Source organism: Poecilia reticulata, chromosome 21, assembly GCF_904066995.2.
Source record: "Poecilia reticulata chromosome 21, P_reticulata-male-v2, whole genome shotgun sequence".
Taxonomy (NCBI): Eukaryota; Metazoa; Chordata; class Actinopteri; order Cyprinodontiformes; family Poeciliidae; genus Poecilia; species Poecilia reticulata.
The window spans coordinates 13,793,266-13,815,666 of record NC_088850.1 but is presented as its reverse complement, the minus strand read 5'-3'; the positions used below and the strand labels follow the sequence as shown (position 1 = coordinate 13,815,666).

The 22,401-nt window shown below is 40.0% G+C and overlaps 2 long non-coding RNA genes across 2 annotated transcripts; one reads left to right on the top strand and one right to left on the bottom strand.

Moving 5' to 3' along the window:
* Positions 1 to 454: 454 nt before the first annotated feature.
* On the top strand, positions 455 to 18,341 carry LOC145549670 (uncharacterized). The gene is made up of 2 exons (XR_014085509.1): positions 455 to 7,999; positions 17,907 to 18,341. It is a non-coding gene; the product is annotated as an uncharacterized LOC145549670 (long non-coding RNA).
* An 844-nt stretch (positions 18,342 to 19,185) lies between these two features.
* LOC103457666 (uncharacterized) lies at positions 19,186 to 21,043 on the bottom strand. The gene is made up of 2 exons (XR_532461.2): positions 20,897 to 21,043; positions 19,186 to 19,531 (listed from the first exon to the last, which is right to left on the bottom strand). It is a non-coding gene; the product is annotated as an uncharacterized LOC103457666 (long non-coding RNA).
* Positions 21,044 to 22,401: the final 1,358 nt, after the last annotated feature.

Sequence of the window (22,401 nt, the reverse complement as noted above, 5' to 3'; positions counted from 1 at the left end):
GTGCATGTTTATGCGTCTCTGCTCCTGAGTGACCGAGATGCATTGTGCCGTGAACTCTTAAAACATGAAGAAAGTAAAAACACAAAGACAAAATGAAATGTTAACCCTGTAGCAACATCAGGAACAGTATTTGACATTCACGTCTTAAGAAAAAGGAAATGGATTTCACGAAAGACCAGACACAGGAGCTGTAATATTCAATCATCTACTGATTTTCAGTAGTTCTGTGGAAATCTTTTGTTGCTAAAAATTTATTTCTGTCTACAATGGGCGCATTATCCTTGGTTTTCGACAGAGATCAACAAAAGAAACCAACTGTCTGTTAAATTTAAAAATGTCGTTGGCTCCAAAGGGTGTAGTTCCACGTTTTCCCCACATGATGGCGATCATAGTTCACATTGATTATTTTGTTGGTAGCTGGAAACCGCTTTCTCGCTCGACGTAACTTCCTTGTTTACTTCTGCCTGTGTACCAGTTAAATGCAAATGGGAAAAGAGAATTTACTCTCACATTCTGAGTTTCAGGACACATTTCTGCGCATCTAAGAGAAGTGAAAGACTGACGCTCCATCACTTTGCAGGAAACAAAAACGAAAACTCCGAAGAGCACTCAGAGAAGATGAGCGACAAAGTGTCAGTGCTGTTATTTTTTATACCTCTTTTCATATGCTGCTGTTCAACACATTTAACAAAAAGGTTTGCGTCAGAGAAAGGCATGATATTCTGTTGTGGTTTCATTTCATTATTTCAAAGCTTTTTTATAGAGCAACAAAAATAGCAAAATCCCAGATTAAAATATGTGAAGCCTAGTGCTTGATCCCATAAATTGCTGATTTTGTTTATGCAAAGTTCGCAGTGGACATACAGAAATATGTGAAGTTATAGCAATCAAATCTAAGCGCCCAATGAAGAGGATAAAAAAAACAAACAAAAACAACGTCATAGCCTTCTGGTCTGTGTGAAACTGGCGATGGAAACAAGCAAAAGGTTCAGTAAGGATATATAATAAACAAAGAGAATGTGTCCAAAACACAATTCTCAACGTGTAAAGCTTCTATTTAATCCAACTGAAATGTTACATTTTAATTTGGGACAACAATAAACAAGACTCACACCGTTGCAGCCACTTGGAAGTTTCTCAAAGGTGACGACATACACGGCCAAAGTCTGTGGGGGTTTGTGCGTCATCCAAACTTTACAGTATGTACCTACAAGTAACGGTTTCAAACTGACTTATCCTCGTGTCAGACATGCTGACGCATGAAGGGTGAACCAAAGGGTAGAACAACAGCTAATAAGAAATAAACTTAATAAATGGCTTTCTGAAATTTACAATCTATCTACAAAAAAAAAAAAAAAAAACTGCGGTTTGTCAGAGATGAATCAAGTATAGTGGTGAAAGTTTCCTGCTAAATTATATATTCAGCATAGTTTTAAATGTTATACATCTGGCCTGCAGAGCCAGCCCAAATCATAAGTGAACTAAGGTGATGCTAAGCGCTCCAAAACCAGTAAGTAAGTAAGATTTAGGCCATTGTTTGGAGAAAAAACAACAACAACAACAACAACGTTTCAGAACTTTTAGTTCTAAGTGCAGCTCATTCTTTAAGAGCTAAGAAAACATAAACTAAACTACGACATTCGGTAGTTTCTGTTTGCTGCTGGAAATGAGGCCCTCTAGTTGCTTATCAACTCCAAAAATCCAATTAAACATGACCGGTTCATGCTACTCTGACTTTAAATGGAATCTGTAAATCTTCTTGTAATAAAATCTTCCCTCCTGCCTACTTTTCCTCAGCAGGTTCCTGTTTGTAGAGGTAATATATCATCTGACGTGACCTCGGTTTCAGTGTAAAAACAACAGCCAGGACCGGTTAGTGTCAGACTCTAACTCAGCAAGTCAACTCTAACAGTTATATTTTTTCACTCTGCAGGGTAAGTGTATATAAAAGGTTGCTCTAAAGTTGCATTATCTTGTGTTTGAGTTATATGTGTAATATAAGGGATTTTTTTAGTATTAGTATTCATACGCCTTGAACATGTTCACATTTTGTCATAACTCTAAAATTTAGTATATTTTAGTAGGACTTTAAATGACAAACCAACTAAATGTCATACAGTAAATATGAAATGGCATGATATGTGGTTTTGAAAATGTTTTTCTTATTTCTGTGGTTGAAATTTTACCGGGCCAATCAGGGACCAGAAGGAGAGGTTGTGAGTTTTTGCACTTTGTTTTAGAATTGTATAGTGGTGGAAGGTGAACAAAGTCGTTGAGTCCATGTGGGCCCTTCTTCCAAATATTGAATTAACATTAACAGCGGCCTTGTTGGGCTCGGCACGTGTCACTCAGCATTTGGGATGTTTGCAGCGCACAGAATTTCCGGGAAGCTTCATAATGTGTATGCAATACATACGTCACTGCTAAACATTACCAATTGGGAAAAAAAATGCAAGAGGTCGTTCTTCAGTGTTCCTATGGCTTTGAGTATATTTTCTGGAGACTAAAAAAAAATATACGATAAGTAATTATTCAAGATTATTATAAAACAGGTAGCAAAGAAGGAATGTCCCTGAATTTACTTGATACTTGGCAGATTCCTTGACCAGGTTTCCCTTGTAGAAGAGGCTGAGTGGGATTTCCTGGTGAATTAAAAGTAAAAAAAAAAAAAAGGCAAATATTGACGTTTGTGATTGCAATGTGACAGAGTGTTAGATTAGTTCCATGGGTTTGAATACTTCTGCAAGACATTCCAGATTAAATGTAAAAAAGTATTGGGTGAGAGTAGACCTTCTGGATTAAAACTTTAACAGAAAACAGCATTTGATGCAATAAAACACTAACCTAGGGCTTCTCAGTAAGTCTGTGTAAGCCTCTGAAATCCACTAAGGAAGCAGTTTTTAATAAAAAGCATAGATTTAAAATCGCAAGAATACTGCAACTGCATGGACTGTTTTGCAGCATCATCCTTTATAAGCACTCCCCTTTTGTAGCACCTGTTATTTTATCGTGTAAGTTCTTTATAAATCTGATCCTATCATGTCATCTGAGACGGACAGTGGCTGCTTCTGCAAGCAGACTGGGACATACTGTACTGTGCCTCACTAGAGATCAGACGTGCCTGCTTCAGGAAAAAAGGGCACCCGAGGGGAAGTGCCCCGTCTGATAAGCTAGTGTGTAAAATCACGTCCACTGGTGAGCTCTTTGCAAGGTTCACCACGGAGCCCAGAGTGCGTCCCACCCTCTGTGTTTTGGCTAGGGAATGGGTATTGTACTGTGTCACGCCGCTTGATTGCACACGCACGCACAGTGATATGCCTTCTTAGAACACAGCATGTTATAAAATCGATACAACCCGAGAAGCTTTGTCAGCTACGTGTTTTATTGTGTGCCGACCCACTTTCTGTACAGAACAGGGCCACATTCCCTCGGTGTTGTTTTGGTTTCCTCCATTTCTGTGACTTTTCTGGTTTTATCTCACATCTCCCCTCTCGCGGACCTTTTAAGTGAGACGGAAAAGCCTCGCTGAAGGAGGTCTCGCCCGGCTGTACGTGACTTCGAGGCCGTGATTTCAGCCCAACCGAGCGTGTAAACGTACCCTTAATTAGCACGCTCTCTGAAGAGTAACGATAGCGCATCTTTCCGCTTTATATCCGTGGGTAAACAGGAAAATTTGGACCAGTAGTCAATGTAAACAAGCTGTATTCATGCGGGGATGTGAAAGGCCCCTTTTTCTGCAAAGTCACTGCTGTTTTTTGGGGCTTTGTAGAGCAAAATTCAGAGCAGCAAGTCAATAAAGTGTTTTAATCATTGGGTTTGCTTGTTAATGTTTATCTAAAATACTGTGAAAAGCCAAATAGATAGAAAGGTTCCGTTAAGTAAGTAAAGGGGATCCCATGTGATCGGATCAACCCTTTTTCCTGTCAAGTCTGACCAACGTCCCTGCTCTAAGTGATAAAAAAATAAATAAATATCCCACAGCATGAAGCAGCCATGACTATTTTTTTAAAGTGAGGTTGGAATGTTCAAAGGGTAATGTTGCCTTTTCGCTGCATGTTGCTTGCTGCATTAACACCAAACATGTAAATTTTGATCTCATCAGAAAAAATTTTTTTATGCTTGATGTATTTCTCACACAGCTTGCAACAAACTGCGAATGGTCAATAGCTTTCTTTGTGACACTCTTCCACAAAAGTCAGATTCGTGATCCATAGTTGTCTGTTAGTACTAGGACAACATGGTCATGTTTTGTTTGGTTTGCTTACTCATTCCATTTTTGGATGATGGATTATAAAAGACTTTTGCGAGTTCTTTAAAAGCTCGCGATCTTGCTTCATAAGCAAACCATTAGTTAAACTTCTCCACAGCTTTCTCTCTGACCCGTTTGTTGTGGTTTTAGTTCTTCATAGTTCTTTTTGATCTCTAATGTTCTCAAACAAACCTCCGAGGCCTTTAGAGGACAATAAGATGTATTAAAACTTCACGGCCGTGACGTCACGAGTGCTTTCTCGGGGCCCTTTCTTTTCTCCTGGACTCTGCGTCAGTGATGTGTTGAACTAGCAGTGCCCACTGCTTCTCTCACCATGCTCCCATTTCTAAAAACTCTGTCACGTTTTGGTTTGGGGAATTTTCCACAGCGCTTCAGCCTGGATTTCGCTGTAGATAAGCCCCCCCCAGATGAAGCTAAGTCCTGAGAAAATACCGCAGTTCAGGCAGGTTAAGCAAACTCAGCCAATAAAACCCCAAGTGTGCAAGGAGACAGTGGGAGAGAGAGGAGTATGGGCGGAGAGAGTTACTTAGCTACAGTAGCCCAAATGTTTTCATCTAGATGTCAGTCTCTTCAAGGTGCAATGTACCCAGCAGTCTGAAAATAAATGTGTCAAAATCCGTTTATATATTCATATATATATATATATAACTTTTCATGAGTAACACAATGTTATACTACAAAACAAAACTCTCACACAAAAACTTTTTAACAGCTGAAAGAGCAAAAATGTGAAGAAACACATGCAAGGTATGCATATGGACAAACATGAATCATGCATCTTATTGTGTTTGCTTTGGCAGTATCAAAATGACATAGAACTACAAGGAAGAAAATATGAATTATAAATGATCAACCAATTAATAACTGGATCTGAAAAAAACAACAAAAAATGGCCAGTATTGCTGTATATATCAAGGTGAACTGGGTTTAAAGGCAGATATAGGTGGATGTGAGTGATACTTCTTACATATAAGCCATTGAGATGCTTATTAAGTATGCTATTTGTGCTATTGTAGTGTTGGAAACCATATTATAGATGATCAAATACAGCATTTGTTTGAAAATGATCATTTACTGTAACTGTCTAGTGACATGCCCAAGGCTTGCTTCTCCTTTAGAGACCACTGATCCTGCCACAAAACTCTAAAGATTAGGCAAGTACGGAAAATGGATGAACGTCTGGATAAAAGCTGTTTTTTCTGATTGTAAAAATGTTTTTTTGTTTGATTTTTTTTTCAAACAATTTGTACTTACAAATCAATTTTAAATTAATGTAAAGTCATAACCCCTTTGAAAGGGTTTTGCATTTGTGCTGGATTGACGACAGATGCAGAAGAGGTTCACCGATTGCAATATTCTTGAAGAAGCATGAGACATTTTAATGGGAGAAGGATTTCACACTTGGCATCTTAAGCAATGCGTTTCAGATCCCCAGGCAGCTGTGTTTCATGCCTGAATAATTAGTTCCTGCATCCTCGAAACATTTCCTTGCCCCGTTATCTTTCTGGTGTTGGTGTTTGAAGCTCTTCACACCAACCCCAGAAGATATGGTCTCTACATCTCAAACTGTCACCATAAATAAAAGCTAGATAAGCAGCTGCAGTTTGCATGAAAGCGAGGTGTTAACTCTGAAAAGCTGCACAATTGATTAAGGAGTGAATTGTATATTATAAATGTATCAAAATCCGCTTTGTGCTCCCCTCCACTGTTGATCTAGAGGTTTTGACTACTAATAGTTCTTCGTTGATTTCCAATGTTGGGAGATTTGACATTATGACAACTTATGCTGTAAGAGAGGTTTACATAGCGTTGTGTAACCAAGGGAGGAGGTTGAAAGCTTGGGTCAGCCACTGCAGAGCAAATAATTAAATGAAACTAGGTCAGCAAAGAAATAAATGAAAGAGTTTTTAGAAGGTTATTTATGGTCTAATAAACTACAAAAAGTAATGGGGAAAAAACAAAACAAAACATTGGACACAGAAGGTGTAAAAATAGGAAACAAAATGAAATTGCTTTACGGATAGAGCAGCAAATACAACTTTTGTTCCTGTTTAACTTTACCATTTGAGCACTAAGTGCAAAACTCCATGCATTTGTGTTGTTAATGTTAGAGTACGTTGTTTATATGCATCGGTTAATCCATTTTAACCATTCAAACGTTGCAGAAAAACCGTTTTTGTCTACTAAACAACATTCTTCATTATATTCTAATGCCCTAAATATTGGTGTGTTGAATGGTGTGATGATGTGCAACATTAACTCTACTTGGTTGAAATATGTAAGAAATAAAGAAAGGATAGTTGTTTATAATCTCACCTTATTCAGTTTGTTGGGGTTTATTAAAAGCTAGCTCCAAACATCTAAATTATGAGAAACATTTTTTGTGACTTTTGATGCAACAACTGTATGTAAATTAAGTGAATTTTAACTTTTTTAAAAGTATAAAAAAAAACTCACATCAAGTAGGTCAACAATAACAAGCTCTAAACAGAAAAGACTATCGTCCTCATCCAGCCTTAAACTGGATGTCATGGCGACATAGAGCTGTATACATGACTCCTTATTAATTTTAGAGAATTTTTAGAAAAAAGAAAAAAAAAATGCTTAATGCCATTGTTGTCTAACTGGAATAGTGCTCATTTTTTTTCTATGCACAGGAGGACAGATAACGCCAAATCCTCCCCTGAACGGAGAAATAATGAAGCCAGCATGTCAGGGTGGAACAGAACGTTAGGCCTGTCGCCTCCAGCATGGCAGCCTCACAAAGGCCATCAGGGCTCCACGGAGACCGCACAGAGCCGAGGCCTGTCTGTCAGTGCGTGGGTGGATATGAGTGTGCAGAAGGGGGGAGCGGGGCTGGGAGGTCGAGAACTGCCTGCTAACTGCTGACTGGTCAGTTCCAGTCTGTAGGACCAGATGGCTCAGTTTGGCTGCTGATTCCATGCCACACATACCCAGCGATCAGATGTCTGAAGTTACATAAACAAGCATTTACATTTGGTACACGAAACGGTGCATGAAAACTTCTGTTCCACGCCTTTCCCATAGTCTGCAAGTTTGCTCTCCTAATCCCCCTGATTAACACATCTGCATTCAATGTCATTCTATAAGCCCCTCAATATAAGAGTATAAAGTCACCGGTTTCCATTGTTCATTACTAGTTCATCCGCCTGTTCTGCTCTATGCTGCTTGATACTGCTTCTGATTTATTTTTAGATTTAATTGGTTTCATTATTGTCAGTTTACATTTTTGGGATTTGGGATTGGTTTTTGTACATTTATTTTTGTATTGTTTAATTTTTTTTTTACTTGCTCTACTTCTGCATTTCTTTTGGGTCCTCCAGAACCATCATCGTAAAATCTTTTAATGCTCTCTCTCTTCCTCTGAACTCGGTTTTCTACCAGAGGCCTGCGACCTTGAGGGCTCTGCGCTGTATCTTGGCTGTGCCTAGAACACTCTAAAAGACAATACCTATTCTTACGTAAATTAGGTTTGTATGCTGTACTCAAGTCTCACTAAATTGTTTATTCAACTCAAGTAATGTGAGTAATGTACATGTTTGGCCTGAGAAAAGTACAAGACTACGTTATTTTGAGTAAACTGGATTTGACTATTTTTGTTACTGGAGTGAATGCTTCAGCTCAGCAGTGCGCCTGCGCAGGAAAGTGAGGGAAGCTTCCAGAGCATTTGTGGATTTGCACATTGGAAGAAGCAGAGCTTCTTTAAAGGTGAGTTATTTGTCTTGAGTATATTTTCATGTGTCATGTATGCCTTTACTACTCGCATATATGGTTACAGGTTAATTTTTCTTTAAAAAGATGACACATAAGTCTTTGCAGGCTAATATGCTAATATTAGCATGGGCTCATAGGTCCAACATTAGCTAAAATTGCCACGCCTTTTACTTGAGATCCTTTAATATTTTTGTCCATTGTTGTGGAAAAAAAACTATTACCAAGCACTGTTCAGGTAAAATCACTCAATCAGGTTTATTTATGAATTGTGCAAAACTCAGAGGACAATCAATCATGAAGCAGTTCTGGATGGAAAGTTCTGCCAGGCTTTAAGACAGGGGTGTCAAACTCCAGTCCTCAAGGGCCGCTGTCCTGCAGTTTTTATATGTGCCACAGGTACAAAACACCGGAATGAAATGGCTTAATTACCTCCTTCTTGTGTAGATACGTTTTCCAGAGCCTTGCTAATTATTCTATTCAGGTGTGGTGCAGCAGAGGCAGATCTAAAAGTTGCAGGGCAGCGGCCCTCCAGGACTGGAGTTTGACACCTGTGCTTTAAGACATAAGTCTTATATAAAAGGACATTTCTACAATTTTTATGGTGACAAGCGAAAAATTATCCCATACATTTTAAGACATTACATATTCTTAAAATACAGGAAAAGGAATACTGATCATCTGCCTGCTCAGAAGGATTTGTTAAATCCTGTCAGAAAAGTGTAAATCTTCACTCTCCTCTTCGGTCACTCGCCAGTGGACCAGCAATAGTTCTTAGAGTGGAGAGTCTTTCAGAAACATCTAAACTAGCTGTTGCTCTGGACATTGTCCTCTTTGGTGTCAAAAGTTGAAATATTTGATACTTGGTAGAGTGAAGTTTTGCTGCTCACTCTGTTGCTCTGTTGTTTCAGATTTAAAGTCGTGATTTAGATGGACATTACAGACAGGTCGTCCTTCACAGTGGTTGATGTGGATTCAGGTTGTTCCTTCCTTCTCGCCCCTCTCCCCCACTCGGTCTCGGCATTGCTGCAGCGAAATCCTCCCCCATCTCTTTCCTCCAGCTTCCTGTCAGTCCAACTGGTTTTGGCGTTGGATCTTTGAGTTGTCCAGATTGTCCCTCAGGAAATGTCCATGTTGTTCACAGATGAAACAAGCGTCAACAGTTCAGAGTCGTCTTCTCTCACAGCTCCGAAGCATGTTTAGCTTTTCTTCCTCTACGCTGATACTGGACAGCAGACCAGCGGAGGTTGTTAAAGCTCAGTCTCACACAGTTTTCAGTCCAAATGCCCAACAGGAGACTGACAGTTGTCCCCTGGAGGTGATGGAGGTCTTTTCAGTCTTCTTGATCCTCCAGTTCTTCTCGATCATTTTCATCGGCTGGTTTTGTAGAAGGGACATCATCTGGTCCATGGGAGGACAGGTTTGAGGAGTTGAGGTTAGAGGTACCGCGCGAGGCTCAGACAGAGGGAAAGAGAAAAGGCAAATAGAAATTGATTAGTGTTTGTTTTGTCATTTTCCTTGTAGTTTTCTATACATATACATTTATATTTATGAATCTTATTTTAACCTTTTATGTGATCATATAGTTTTAGTCATTTATTATCTATCCAGTATTATGGCTCCTGTTTGTGGATCAGTTTGTCAGAGAAACTTGAGGGCTGATTGTTCATCCAGCTCTTAGAGATGCTTTTAGTATGAAAGGGTCCCTTATAAATAAAATTAATTAATTGATTGATCCTTTTAAGAAATAAATTATTTTATTTATTCAAACACACAAAAGAAAAATTAAACATATTAAGGCCTGTAATTTATCAAAAGATTTATGTTCAGCATTTATTCCAAACAATTCACCCTGAGGAGGAGATTGTGTGCTGGAACCACTTAGATCCATTCTTCTTGAATTGGGTGGCCTATCCTCTTTAGACTACAAACGTTTTTACAGAATCCAACAAATCAACTTTGTGGTCACTCTGCCTCTTAATCCTCTAAGAGGGGCCTTTATTTCAGATAAAGGTCTTTAGGATTCTTTAAAGGTTTGGTTCCTTCAGTTTAGAAAACCAAAACTCAATGAATCACCTGCCTTATTTACCTTCCTTGCGGGTCGTGTTTAGTCAGGGTGTTGGATTTGGGGTGGGACTACTAACCATGCATGGTTAGTAGTTTCCGAGTGTCTTTATATCCATGGTGTTCATCTCCTCCTTTGGCCAGCTAATTATTCCTGCAGGGTACCAGATTACTGGTAAGGCGTAGCTATTTGTTGCACGGATCTTGTTCTTGCCTTAGAGCTGGCTTCTCAGGACTTGCCTTATTCGTTGTGGTTCCTTTCCACAACGAATAAGGCAATTCGTTGTGGAATTGCCTTATTCAAGAATGGGGCTCCTTTCCTTGTGACCTCATCAAGGTTGCCATTTGCTTGTGGTATTCCCAGGTACTTGCAACTGTCCTCTATGTCTACTATTGCTCCTTGTGGGAGTGAGACTCCTTCTGTTTTTATGTCCTTCCCTCTCTTTGTAACCATCTGCCACACTTCTCTAGTCCAAATGACATCCCATTGTCAGTGCTGTAGATCCTGGTGGTGCGGATCAGTAAGTCAATGCCATCCATGTAGAGGAGGTGACATATGGTGGCCCCATTCTTGAGTCGGTATCCGTAGCCAGTCTTGTTGAAGTTCGGAGCTGTCCCATTCTTCCAAACAGCGATGATGCTCAGAGGGGGATCAGACCCCGTTTGCTCTTTCCCGCCTGCCTGACCTGGAGAGCCAGGCTGTCGTTGCTGGGACACCTTCGTCCAAAGAGGCGCAGGTGATTCTTCTTTGTGGCTGTGTCCTTGGCGCGTCACCTGTAGCTCTGTATGTTTTTCTTCTTGCTGCTGCCATTCGGATCACAGCCACGGGGGCATCTGCCTACGCCTGCTTACCAGCAAGTTTCTGGAGGTCCATATGGTGACTTTGATGGTGGCTACAGTGAGCCACATCTCCGTGAAGTCTTTTTTTGCTATTTTCCAGTGGCTCACCCCATGCAGCACTAGCTGTGTGTCGAGGAGTGTGTGACGGCTCTGACCAGGAGGATCCCATATGAGTCTGTTTGGAAGGACAGGATGGCTCTTGTTGGGGTTTTTAAAATTAGCTCAAGACCCTTAAAGAACCAGACACAAAACCAATGAGGTTTTTATGCATTCCTTTGCAAAGGGACAGATCCACAACCTCTAACCCACCGGGATCAAAGATTGGTGAGCTCTGCTCAACTCTGCTTGAAAATTGGCTTTTATTATGTCCTCCTTCAGTGGAACAGTGCTGAGATAACAGAACAGATGGACCCCTTGAGTGGGAAATTACACCATAGATAAAGAAAGAACCTTAAAGAATAACTGGTCAGAACCAGTTAGGTAACTTAACACATTTAGATAAAACACTCAAATAAAATGATAAAACAATGATTAGTTTTACCCAACAGCTCTTGTTGATGATTTGGCTGAGGGGGTTCAGACCTATGCAGAACAGCAGTGGGGACAGAGCATCCCGTGGAAAGAATTATGATTCTTTCCAGAGTTTTTGATCAAGGTATGCCACATTTGATGGACACTTGTGCAAGGTTGACCCACTTGCACAAGTGTCCACTGCTGTTCTGCATTTGAACACCCTCAGCCAAATCATCAACAAGACTGGCTACAGATACCAACTCAAGAATGGGGTCACTATTCATGTAACCCTAACCCTCCTCTACATGGATGACATCAAGCTGTATGCCAAGAGCGAGCGAGATATCAACTCACTGATCCAGAGAAGTGTGGTTGGATGGTTACAAAGAGAGAGGAAGGTCATCCTCAAAGAAGGGGTCTTACTCCCAGAAGGAACAATAGCAGACATAGAGGACAGTTACAAGTACCTGGGAATACCACAATCAAATAGCAACCTTGATGAGGTCACAAAGAAAGGAGCCACAGCCAAATACCTCCAACAAATAAGGCAAGTCTTGAGAAGCCAGCTCAATGGCAAGAACAAGATTCGTGCGATAAACAGCTATGCCTTACCAGTAATCAGATACCCTGCAGGAATACAGTATGGATAAAAGGACATTTGCAATAGAGCTTTGGAACCTACATCACGCGCAGTTGCTCGGCGCCATCTTTGTTGGCCACAGACCAAAACAAACTAGTCAGAACACCTGTGTTTTCTTTGTGTTACCGACCGCAGCAAAGTTGTTTTCAAGTTGGATATTGGATATTTGCAATCCGTGGAATATGGGGCTATTAGCTCAAGGTTGATTCGATTTATGAACGCTAATTTCAGCCAGCTGTTCTCTACCGCTCCCTCCTCAAGCGCTCTAAGGTTCACATAGGGGACCGTCAATTTCTGAACCAAACACTCCTGTAAATAAATGCCTTGTCTTGTGACAAGGCATTACTTTATTATTTAATTACACATTAAATGTTTAAAGATGGGCTCTTTCATCTGGTTTGACATGATGTGGTGTGGCGGTGGACACAAACACAGCAGACACAAACACAGCAGGCAGTAGACGTACTTTATGTGGATGTTATTTTAATGAACAAAATAAAGCAAAACAAACCCAAAAACCCACTGTCCTGACAGTTTGCTTATACTAGCGGTTCTCAACGTGGATGGTACCGCCCCACAGGGGGCGTTCAGAGGACGGCAGGGGGCGCTGGCGGACATTTTTACAAAAGGGGGGCGCTGGGATGCCTTTGGGGGGCGTTTGGCCGAAGGTAAACTTTACACCTTAAATGCACAACAATGCCAGTTTAGACTTTGAGCAACTTGGTAAAACTGTATTGTGCAACAATAAACCATGCTTGTGTCGATGGCAGCTCTTCTTCTATTCAGTGTTTGTTAGCTTCTGTTAGCTTCTTGGCGCAGCTCCCTTCTCCTGCTACTGTTAGCTAAAATCACAATACCCTTGCTGTGTATCCCTCTGAAAAATGAACCCATTTAAATAAAGAAATCAAGAAATCCCTCCATGGGTGAAACCGTCATTTTATAGTGTTAACACCGGTGCTGTAAATGGTCCGGTATGAAACGGGGGTGATAGAACAACACAGCACTTTTAAATTTCAATAATCAGAATGCAGAAATTGTTTCCGTTGTTTTAAAAGGTTTATATCAGTCTGCCTTTTCCCTATCGATACTCTTCCCGACCGCCCTGCACCTTAGGGGCTTAAAAAAAAGACGCAGATATTGCGCAAAACTCTGAAACAGGAGAAGCGGGACATAAAACGGAGCGACAAACTAGATGTGAATTATGGTATAAAAACAGAGAATCCGACGCTGAACAGTGAAAAAATCAACACATCATGTGAAACACATGACGATTAGGCGGCGCAGCAGGTGATGAGATTACTGATGATGAGCGTCAATAAAAGATAAAATAAATCTAGCAACAGGAAAAAACTAAAGTGGACATAGCAATAAACCAAGAGAGGATAATACTAATCAAATGAAACTAAATGGAAATGAATGAAGAACAAAATGCAAGAATAAACTAAGAAACTAAAGTAAATACAGAGGAATAAACTGGTATGGCTGGGCCAAAAAAGGTTGAGAAACACTGATCTAAAAGATCTTGACGGCTTTCAGATTTTCCACTGATAATACTAGTTAGGCAAGACATTGAATCTGAACAGATACCTTTCTGGGCTTTACCTCCACCACCCATTGCAATGCCAAAATAATTGCCAACATTTCTGCTGAAAAAATTGATAAATTATCTGTTGTTCTTCTTTGTATAAAAACTTTTTGTTTAGGAATATATACTGCTACTCCTGTTTTACCATTTTCCTCTTTAGATGCATCTGTATACATTTGTGTCATACTTTCATACATTATTTCTAAATACTGCTGAATAATTTGATACAAACCTCCACAAGACTGTTCTATTTTTTTGGTTTCTAAATTTACTATTGGCATTTCAAATATCCATGGAGCAATTTTAGATTTACTTCCAGTTTTACAGCATGCTATATAATTTATCCCCAAATGATGTGCATGAATATTTTCATCCCATCCAAAACTCCTTATGTTATGACCATACTCCCAACATTGTCTAAATACCTGTTGAGTAATGTGACTTTCCTCATGCCCTTGTAAATTTAACCAATAATTTGCTGACATTTTCATCCGCCTTAAGTCCAGTGGCATTTCTCCAGTAATAACCTGAAGAGCAGGAATTGGAGATGTTCTAAAAGCCCCACAACATATTCTGAGCGCTTTAGTTTGTATTCTATCTAAATCGACTAACAATGAATTTGCAGCTGACTTGTAAACAATACTTCCATAGTCCAATTCAGAGCGAATTAAAACCTAATTCATTCTCTTTAAAGATGTACTTGATGCCCCCAATCATTGCCTGACAAACATCTCAATACATCCATCCATCCATTTTCTTTACACCCTTGTCCCCTTAGTGGGGTCAGGAGGGTTGCTGGTGCCGATCTCCAGCTGACGTTTCGGGCGAGAGGCAGGGTCACCCTGGACAGGTCGCCAGTCTATCGCAGAGCAACACAGAGACCCACAGGACACACAACCATGCACACACACACTCACAACTAGGGACAATTTAGACAGAGAGGGCTGTAAACAGTGGACAGATAGGGACGAAAAAGGCAGGACACAGCACACACACGCACATGCACACACACATCAAATAAACTGGATTGATATATGAATTGAACTTGTACTTGACCTGCACCTGCAAATGTAGCTAACCCCTCACATCACACAAGCTCCCAAAACACAAAAAAAAAAACAATCTGAGGCATAATATAAACAAATTCAGTAAAGAGAATATGAAGGCCCTAAATTAGCGGTTCTCAACCTGGGCGGTCATGTTTTTGGACTGTGGGAGGAAACCGGAGTACCCGGAGAAAACCCACGCATGCACAGAGAGAACATTCAAACTCCATGCAGAAAGACCGGGGCCGGGAATCGAACCCAGAACCTTCTTGCTGCAAGGCAACAGCTCTACCAACTGCGCCACTGTGCAGCCCCATCTCAATATATTAATACCTTTTTTACATTTATCAATAATCTTCTGTATATGCATCTTAAATGAAAGCTTTTCATCAAACCTTACACCTAGATACCTTACAATATTTACCTGCTTTAAATTTTGCCCATATAACCTAAGATCTAATGGACGATTAACCCTTTTCTTTGAAAAACATATTACTTGTGTCTTCTCAACAGACAAATGAAACCCCCATTCATGTGACCCTGTTTCAACCTTATTAATTGCTGATTGCATTCTATTTTTTAAAATACTAATATTGCCTCCTCTCACCCATAATGCCCCATCATCTGCATATAATGCTTTACTAATATCATTAATAATTATATTAAAAAGCTACGGACTACATACACTACCTTCTGAAGTTCCATTTTGTATAGCATAAATATTTGAACAATTTACCCCAACTCTTACTTCTATCGTTCTATTCTTTTAAAAAATCCTTAATCCAATTAAACATTTTCCCTTTTATTCCCATTTTATCCATCTTAATTAGTAAGCCCTCCTTCCAAAGCATGTCATATGCTTTTTCAATATCAAAAAATTTAACTGTCTTCTTCTGTGTTCTATGCTTTACAATTATGCATTCACATAAATGCATGCTCTCCACCTAGTGGACATAAACATAATTCATTCAATCATCACAATGACCTGAGTTCGATGGAGTGAAGTTCCCATAGCACCGCAGTCCTGCGGGCCTCAAGCTTTTCTGCCACCGGCAATCAAGCATGAAGCTTGGGCTCTCATGACACTTCTTTATTTAGAAGTACTAAAGTTTAACCCAATACCTCAGTGTGCCTGTTTTATACATTTTCACAAGTTTATTAGTGAAGCCCCTGACCACTCGTCTGAATACAGATGGCTGCTCCTGTGGCTGGTCTGTAACCGACTGGATGTCTTCGTGGGTTTCTTCTTCAGATGGCTGCTGGTTCTGCTGCTCCTCTATGTCCCTCAGCCTATTGTTCAGTTGTTCCATTTCAAGCTGCAGTTCAGTCATTATATGCTCCAATGCAGTGTTTTGCTGCTCCAAGGCAGTGTTTTGCTGCTGCAAGGTGAGGCTTCCCTGCTGGAGAACGATGCGATTGACCTTCAGGGCATCGTTTTCCTCCTCCAAGATGTTGTTTTTCTGTCTGAGGATGTTGTGTTTCTCTAGCAGCTCATTGGTTTTCTCCAGCAGATCTTCGTAATCCTCCTCCAGTTTGGTGTAATTCTGCTCCAGTTCGGTCTTTTCCTTCTTCAGGGCAGCGTCTATCTGCTCCAGGACGGTGTTTCTCTGCTCCAGGGGGGCATTTCTCTGCTCCAGGACGGCATTTCTCTGCTTCAGGGCAGCGTATCTCTTCTCCAGGACGGCGTTTCTCTGCCCCAGGGTAGCGTTTCTCTGCTCCAGGGCCATGTATTTCTGCTCCACTTCAGTGAGTTTCTGCTCCAGAGCGTCGTTTGTCTGGACCAGGTTGGCGTTTACCTTCCCCAGAGCATTGCCTATCTGCTCCTGGGCGATGTTTGTCTGCTTCAGGGCGGTGTTTCTCTGCTCCAGGGCGATCTTTTCCTTCTCCGGGACCTTGTATTTCTGCTCCACTTCGGTGATACTCTGCTCCAGGTTGATGTTTCTAAGCATCAACCTGTTTTTATGCCCCAGAGTGGTCTTTTTCTGCTCCAGGGTGGTGTTTTTCTGTTCCAGGGTGTCGTTTATCTGCTCCAGGGTGGCGTTTATCTTCTCCAGAGTGTTGTCTGTTTGCTCCTGGGCGGTGTTTGATTACCGGAAAGTGAACATGGTTACAAAATCTGATGCTTATCCTATGCCACGCATGGAACACTGTTGATCAGGTGGGTTCAGCTCAGTTTGTCAGCAAATTTGACTTATTGAAGGGTTACTGGCAAGTGCCATTGTCTGAGAGAGCTAGAGATTTCTGCCTTTATAACTCCCTTTGGTCTGTTCTCCTACTCTGTAATGAGTTTCGGATTGCGAAATGCACCGGCAACCTTTCAGCGTCTCATGAACATGGTGGTGTCTGGGTTGGAAGGGTGTGCCGTATATTTGGATGATGTGGTGGTCTTTAGTGATACGTGGAAGGAACATCTGGCTCATATATGTAAGTTGTTTGAACGACTGGCTGAAGCACACCTGACCATTAACTTGTCCAAGTGTGAGTTTGCTAAGGCCACTGTTACCTATCTGGGTAAGGTGGTGGGGCAAGGGATGGTGCATCCAGTGGAAGCCAAAGTAACTGCAATTTTGCAGTATCCCGTACCAACAACAAAAAAATAACTCCAGCAGTTCCTGGGCCTTGTTGGGTACTACCGCAGTTTTTGTAAGAACTTTTTTACTGTGGTTTCCCCATTGACAGATTTACTGAAGGATAAAGTGAAGTACACCTGGTCAGCTTCTTGTCAGAAAGCTTTTCATGATGTCAAATCTGTCCTCTGTTCCTCCCCTGTTCTTGCAGCTCCACAACTGAATCATCCTTTTGACCTGCATGTGGATGCAAGTGATGTAGTGCAGGTGCTGTCTTATTTCAGCAAGATGATGATGGGGTTGATCGACTTGTGAGTTTCTACTCTAAAAAATTCACCCATTTCCAGGTGAACTATTCTGTCATTGAAAAAGAGACATTGGCACTAATTTGGGCTTTGCAGCATTTTGAAATATATCTGGATTCTGGCAGTGTTCCTCTGGTGGTCCATACTGATCACAACCCCCTAACATTTTTGCATTCATTGCAGTGTCCAAATCGCAGATTGATGCGATGGATGTTGTTTTTACAGCCCTATTGCCTGAATATACGCCATATTAGGGGCTTGGATATTATTGTAGCAGATGCTTTATCAAGGGCACCATGTGTTTAGATCTAATGTATTTAATTTTCATTCCCCTTCTCTCCAAGTTTCTTATAGGCTTCTCCAGTGGCTAGGGTGGCTGAACTGTTGAGGTGGGGATTGAATTGGTGAATTTGGTAAGACTGCAAAGTCTGTTAGTATTGTAAATGTCACCTAGTTGTTCACTTAAATTGCTGTGTCTTTTTGGAGTTCCTGTAGGGACTCCATTTTTATGGGGGGGAATGTGATGATCCCCTCCTGTTCAGTCGGTGTCTCTAGTCCACTACGTCTTTTTCTTTTTTCTTTTCAGGAAGCAAGTAGATGGGCTGTTAATTGAACACACCGGCAGCTGATAAATACTGATATCTAGCCAGTAACTGGTCTGCTTGATTGCCCTCCGGACCAGGCCGGAATGAGCAGCATTGGCCCACACTTCTCTCTGGCTGGCTGTGGTGATCTCCCAGAGCATAATTTTTCATAAAATAAATTGTTTATATAAATCCGCTTGTCTGTCTCCCATTTTTGTCATCGCCTTTGAGCTGGGCGTGACAATAAATAAATAAATAAATAAATAAATAAATAAATAAATAAATAAATAAATAATTAGCTGGCCAAAGGAGGAGATAAACCCCACAGATGTTAAGACTTGGAAGCTTCTAACCATGCATGGAGGGTTCCACCGAAAATCCAGCACCCTGAGACTGTACTCGAGCTGCAAGGAAGGAGGCAGAGGACAAGTGAGTGTGAGAGCCACTGTCCAGGACGAAACATCCAAGATCCATAAATACATCAAGGACAAAGCCTCAACGGACGATGTGCTCAGCGAATGTCTCAGACAAAAGGGAACAGAGAATGAAGTGCATGAGGTACCATCATGGGAAGTTATTTGTCGGTGGTACATGGGATGTACCACCGACAAATAACTTAAGTGGCTGAATCGATAACATTAAGAAATGACTGAGCCATAGGTGAAGTAGGACAACAGACACTAATATAAAAATCATCAACAATGAGAACTCGGTCATACCTTGGCATGATATCAGCCAAAAAATCAGAAAAGTCATTTATAAAGTTTTTGTTGTACTTTGTTGGCTGATAGACTGCCGCACACAGCACAGTGTGAGGGCTGCCGAGTTCAAATAGGCTAATCTCAAAGCTACTAAACAAGGCCAGAGGGAACTGTTTACAAGTATAACCACTTTTAAAAACAGTCACTATACCTCCACCGGAGCCCGACATCCTTGGGGCATTAAATTAGCCACAGTTCCGTGGTACAAGTTCATTAATAATGCTGGAGTCACCCAAACCACTTGTTCATGATTCTGTTATAAATAAAACATCCAATGCTTGAGAGAAAAGAAATCTCTAATGACAAGTTTTATTTGTCAGCGACCTGGCATTTACCAAACCGATCCTGGCAAAAATCAGCGGGTCCACACCATCAGCTGGGGTCCGGTACTCCCGACAAAGAGAGGCTGCAGGTTGCTAGGATTCACCCTGCGTCTACAGGGCCGAGGTGCGCAGGGGCCCTCACCCTCAAACTGGAGCAGTGGCTAAAACAGATTCCAGGAACAGCATCAGACCTCTCAGTCCAGAAATGTGCATTTCTAGGCACAACCAAGATACTCCGCAGAGCCCTGAAGCTCCCAGGCGTCTGGTAGAAGACCCGAGCTCAGAGGATGAAGGAGTCCATCTGCGGAAGGGTGAGAAGGGAATTATTATATATGTATACTTACTCTGAGTAGGTTTGATTTTAACTAGTGTTTCACCTTGCAGTAAACTACATTATTTTTTTCTTATGCGCACAACTAGCAAACATTTCCCAAATACAATGTGACCCCAACATTGAAACTGTGAGTTTCTGTAACAGTATATGTCAAGTACAGCTAGTTATAACTACAAAATTTCTGAAGAAATTTAAACGGGGCCAGCCAAAGTGTGTCTGTCGGTTGGAACCCAGCAATCTGATGCTAAAAATTTGCCTCAATGCTAAAGTAAACTACAATGTACTCAATAACATTTGGAGAGTCACAAGCATGTTGACTAACATGAATTTACTCCATTCAGTATGTGAAAATTAGTGTATAAGCTGAAATTACTGGTAGTCAAAATGGTAATATTAGCCTAAATGCAGCCAGTGGCATGTGGGCTAAAATCAGCTTGTTGTCTTACAAGGACTTCCTCCATTCAGTGTACTAAAGATAGCTAATAAATAAACAAAATAGCTAAAAAGCTTATTTTAGGAAAAAGGCTACCGTTAATGTGAGCAGTAGTTACATTAGCAATGTTTGTGATCATGTTTGTGCACTGCTTTCTGTTTACTTAGTGGCACTTGGTTACCAGTAAACACACTCATCTCTTAGCAACAGATTAGCAACAAAAATTGTTATTGTTCAAAAAATATAAGATTTCTTCTGCTCTTTTGAAATACTACTTATTTTACACCAACAAGAATTATGCAGCTGGTAAATTTTGCAGAAAAGTTTTTTTTTTTTTTTGTCATTCGTGGTAAATATACTATCAAAACACACATTTGACACAAAATTAAAAATCTTGATTTATTCTTCGTGGCAGTTCGTTACCAGTAGAAAACGCTTATCTCTTCACACCAAATTAATAATAAGTTATATAATTTATAAAGCATAAGCTCTTTCAAAATACTACTTACCTACTTATAGACACAAGAAATTTACAGTTGGTAAATTTTGCAAAAGTGAAAATCAGTTGTTTACTTTGTAGAACTTGGTTACCAGAAATCGCGTTCCTCTCTTAGCAACAGATTAGCAACAAAAATTCTTATTGTTCAAAAAACACAACATTTCTCCTGCTCTTTTGAAATACTACTTATTTTACACTAACAAGAATTGTGCAGTTGGTGAATTTTGTAGAAAATTATTAATTTTTTTGTCATTAGTGGTAAACATTCAACACAAAAGTAAAAATCTCTTTATACTTTATGGCAGTTCGTTACCAGAAAAAGCCCGCTTATCTCTTAACACCAAATTAATAAGAGGTTATATAGTTCATAAAACATAAGCTCTTTCGAAATAATGCTTACCTGATTAGATACAAGACATTTACCGTTGGTATATTTTGCAAGTTTGCTTCATGGCACTTGGTTACCAGTAAACACACTCATCTCTTAGCAACAGATTAGCAACAAAAATTGTTATTGTTCAAAAAACATAAGATTTCTTCTGCTCTTTTGAAATACTACTTATTTTACACTAACCAGAATTGTGCAGCTGGTGAATTTTGCAGAAAGTTTTTTTTTTATTTTTTTTTTTATTTGATTCCCCAATAAAATATCAGGCTGCAGTGATTTGATCTACCAATGAAACTATAATACATGACCAATAAGTGAAACATGACAAACAATGGCTCAGTTCAAAGAATGTAAATAACAGTATTTCATTGACTACTCCATTGCAGTGATGGAGAAAGACTTTATAACTGCAGATTACATTAATAGGCAGGACAAATTCAAGGTATTAGGGATAATCCCTACTCACTTACACTTGGTGGATAACTGAACACTGCTCCCTGACATTGTGGATCAACGAGAAGCAATTTCCTGAATTTGGGCAAGGTTGCTTTTCTGTTCTCAGTTGCTTTTTCCTCTTCAGAGAGGCCAGCAGCACACCTTATGTGTATTTACATTACTTAGCAACACATTAGTTTGTTTGAGATTCGATTAGATTCAGAAGACTGCTTACAACATCTAATAGGTAAAAAAAATGTAATGAACTCAATCAAGAGGTGCAGTTTTTAATCATGACTTCACATTAACAGACAAATATCAGATTTTAGCATCATGCCAATTTACAATGCAGATATCATCTATCTATGCTTTTGTGTCTCAGTTAAATATTTCGGTAAAACTTTGTAAAACACACATACACAAGTTTTTTCCCCCCCATTTCTCAAGGGAAAAATGGAGATCTAAAGCAACTTACCTTTTACTTAAAAAATAGTTACCCCTTAAACCTAATAAGGCATTTTGCTAACACTGGGAAAAACTACTGATAATACATGGTCAGTTATTTTTTTAAATTGTTATAGACATTTTGGCAGGCTCTTTTTTATAGTATTGTTTTAATCTAGTCACAATCTGAAGTAAGTAGAAGCTAAACCTGCAGGACTTGCTCTCCGATTATAATGAGACATGGAGTAATTATAAATTATTTCAGATTACATTTTATATGTCTGGTATTTTGATGCTCTGGCCTCCGTTTCTGTTAGCGGGAGCTAGTGTTTATGTCGGCTATGCTACTTTAGCTGTTCGCAGCTAAGCGTGGATTTTTAGTATCACACCCAGCACAGTTTGAGTCTTTAATCCATAAAAATGATCTCTGGGTGGTTCTTACAGTATCTGTTTTGCCCAAAAGGGTCCAATCAAATTCCTAAGTCATGTTGCTGACTGATATTTATATAGTTTGTGAGATGTTCTGATTTGCATTTTACTTTATTCACTAAATGAATATAATTAAGTGAAATAAATTGCCTTTCGATTCTAGTTTATTGACTTTCTATGTGTAACATTTTATATTTATCTTTACACAT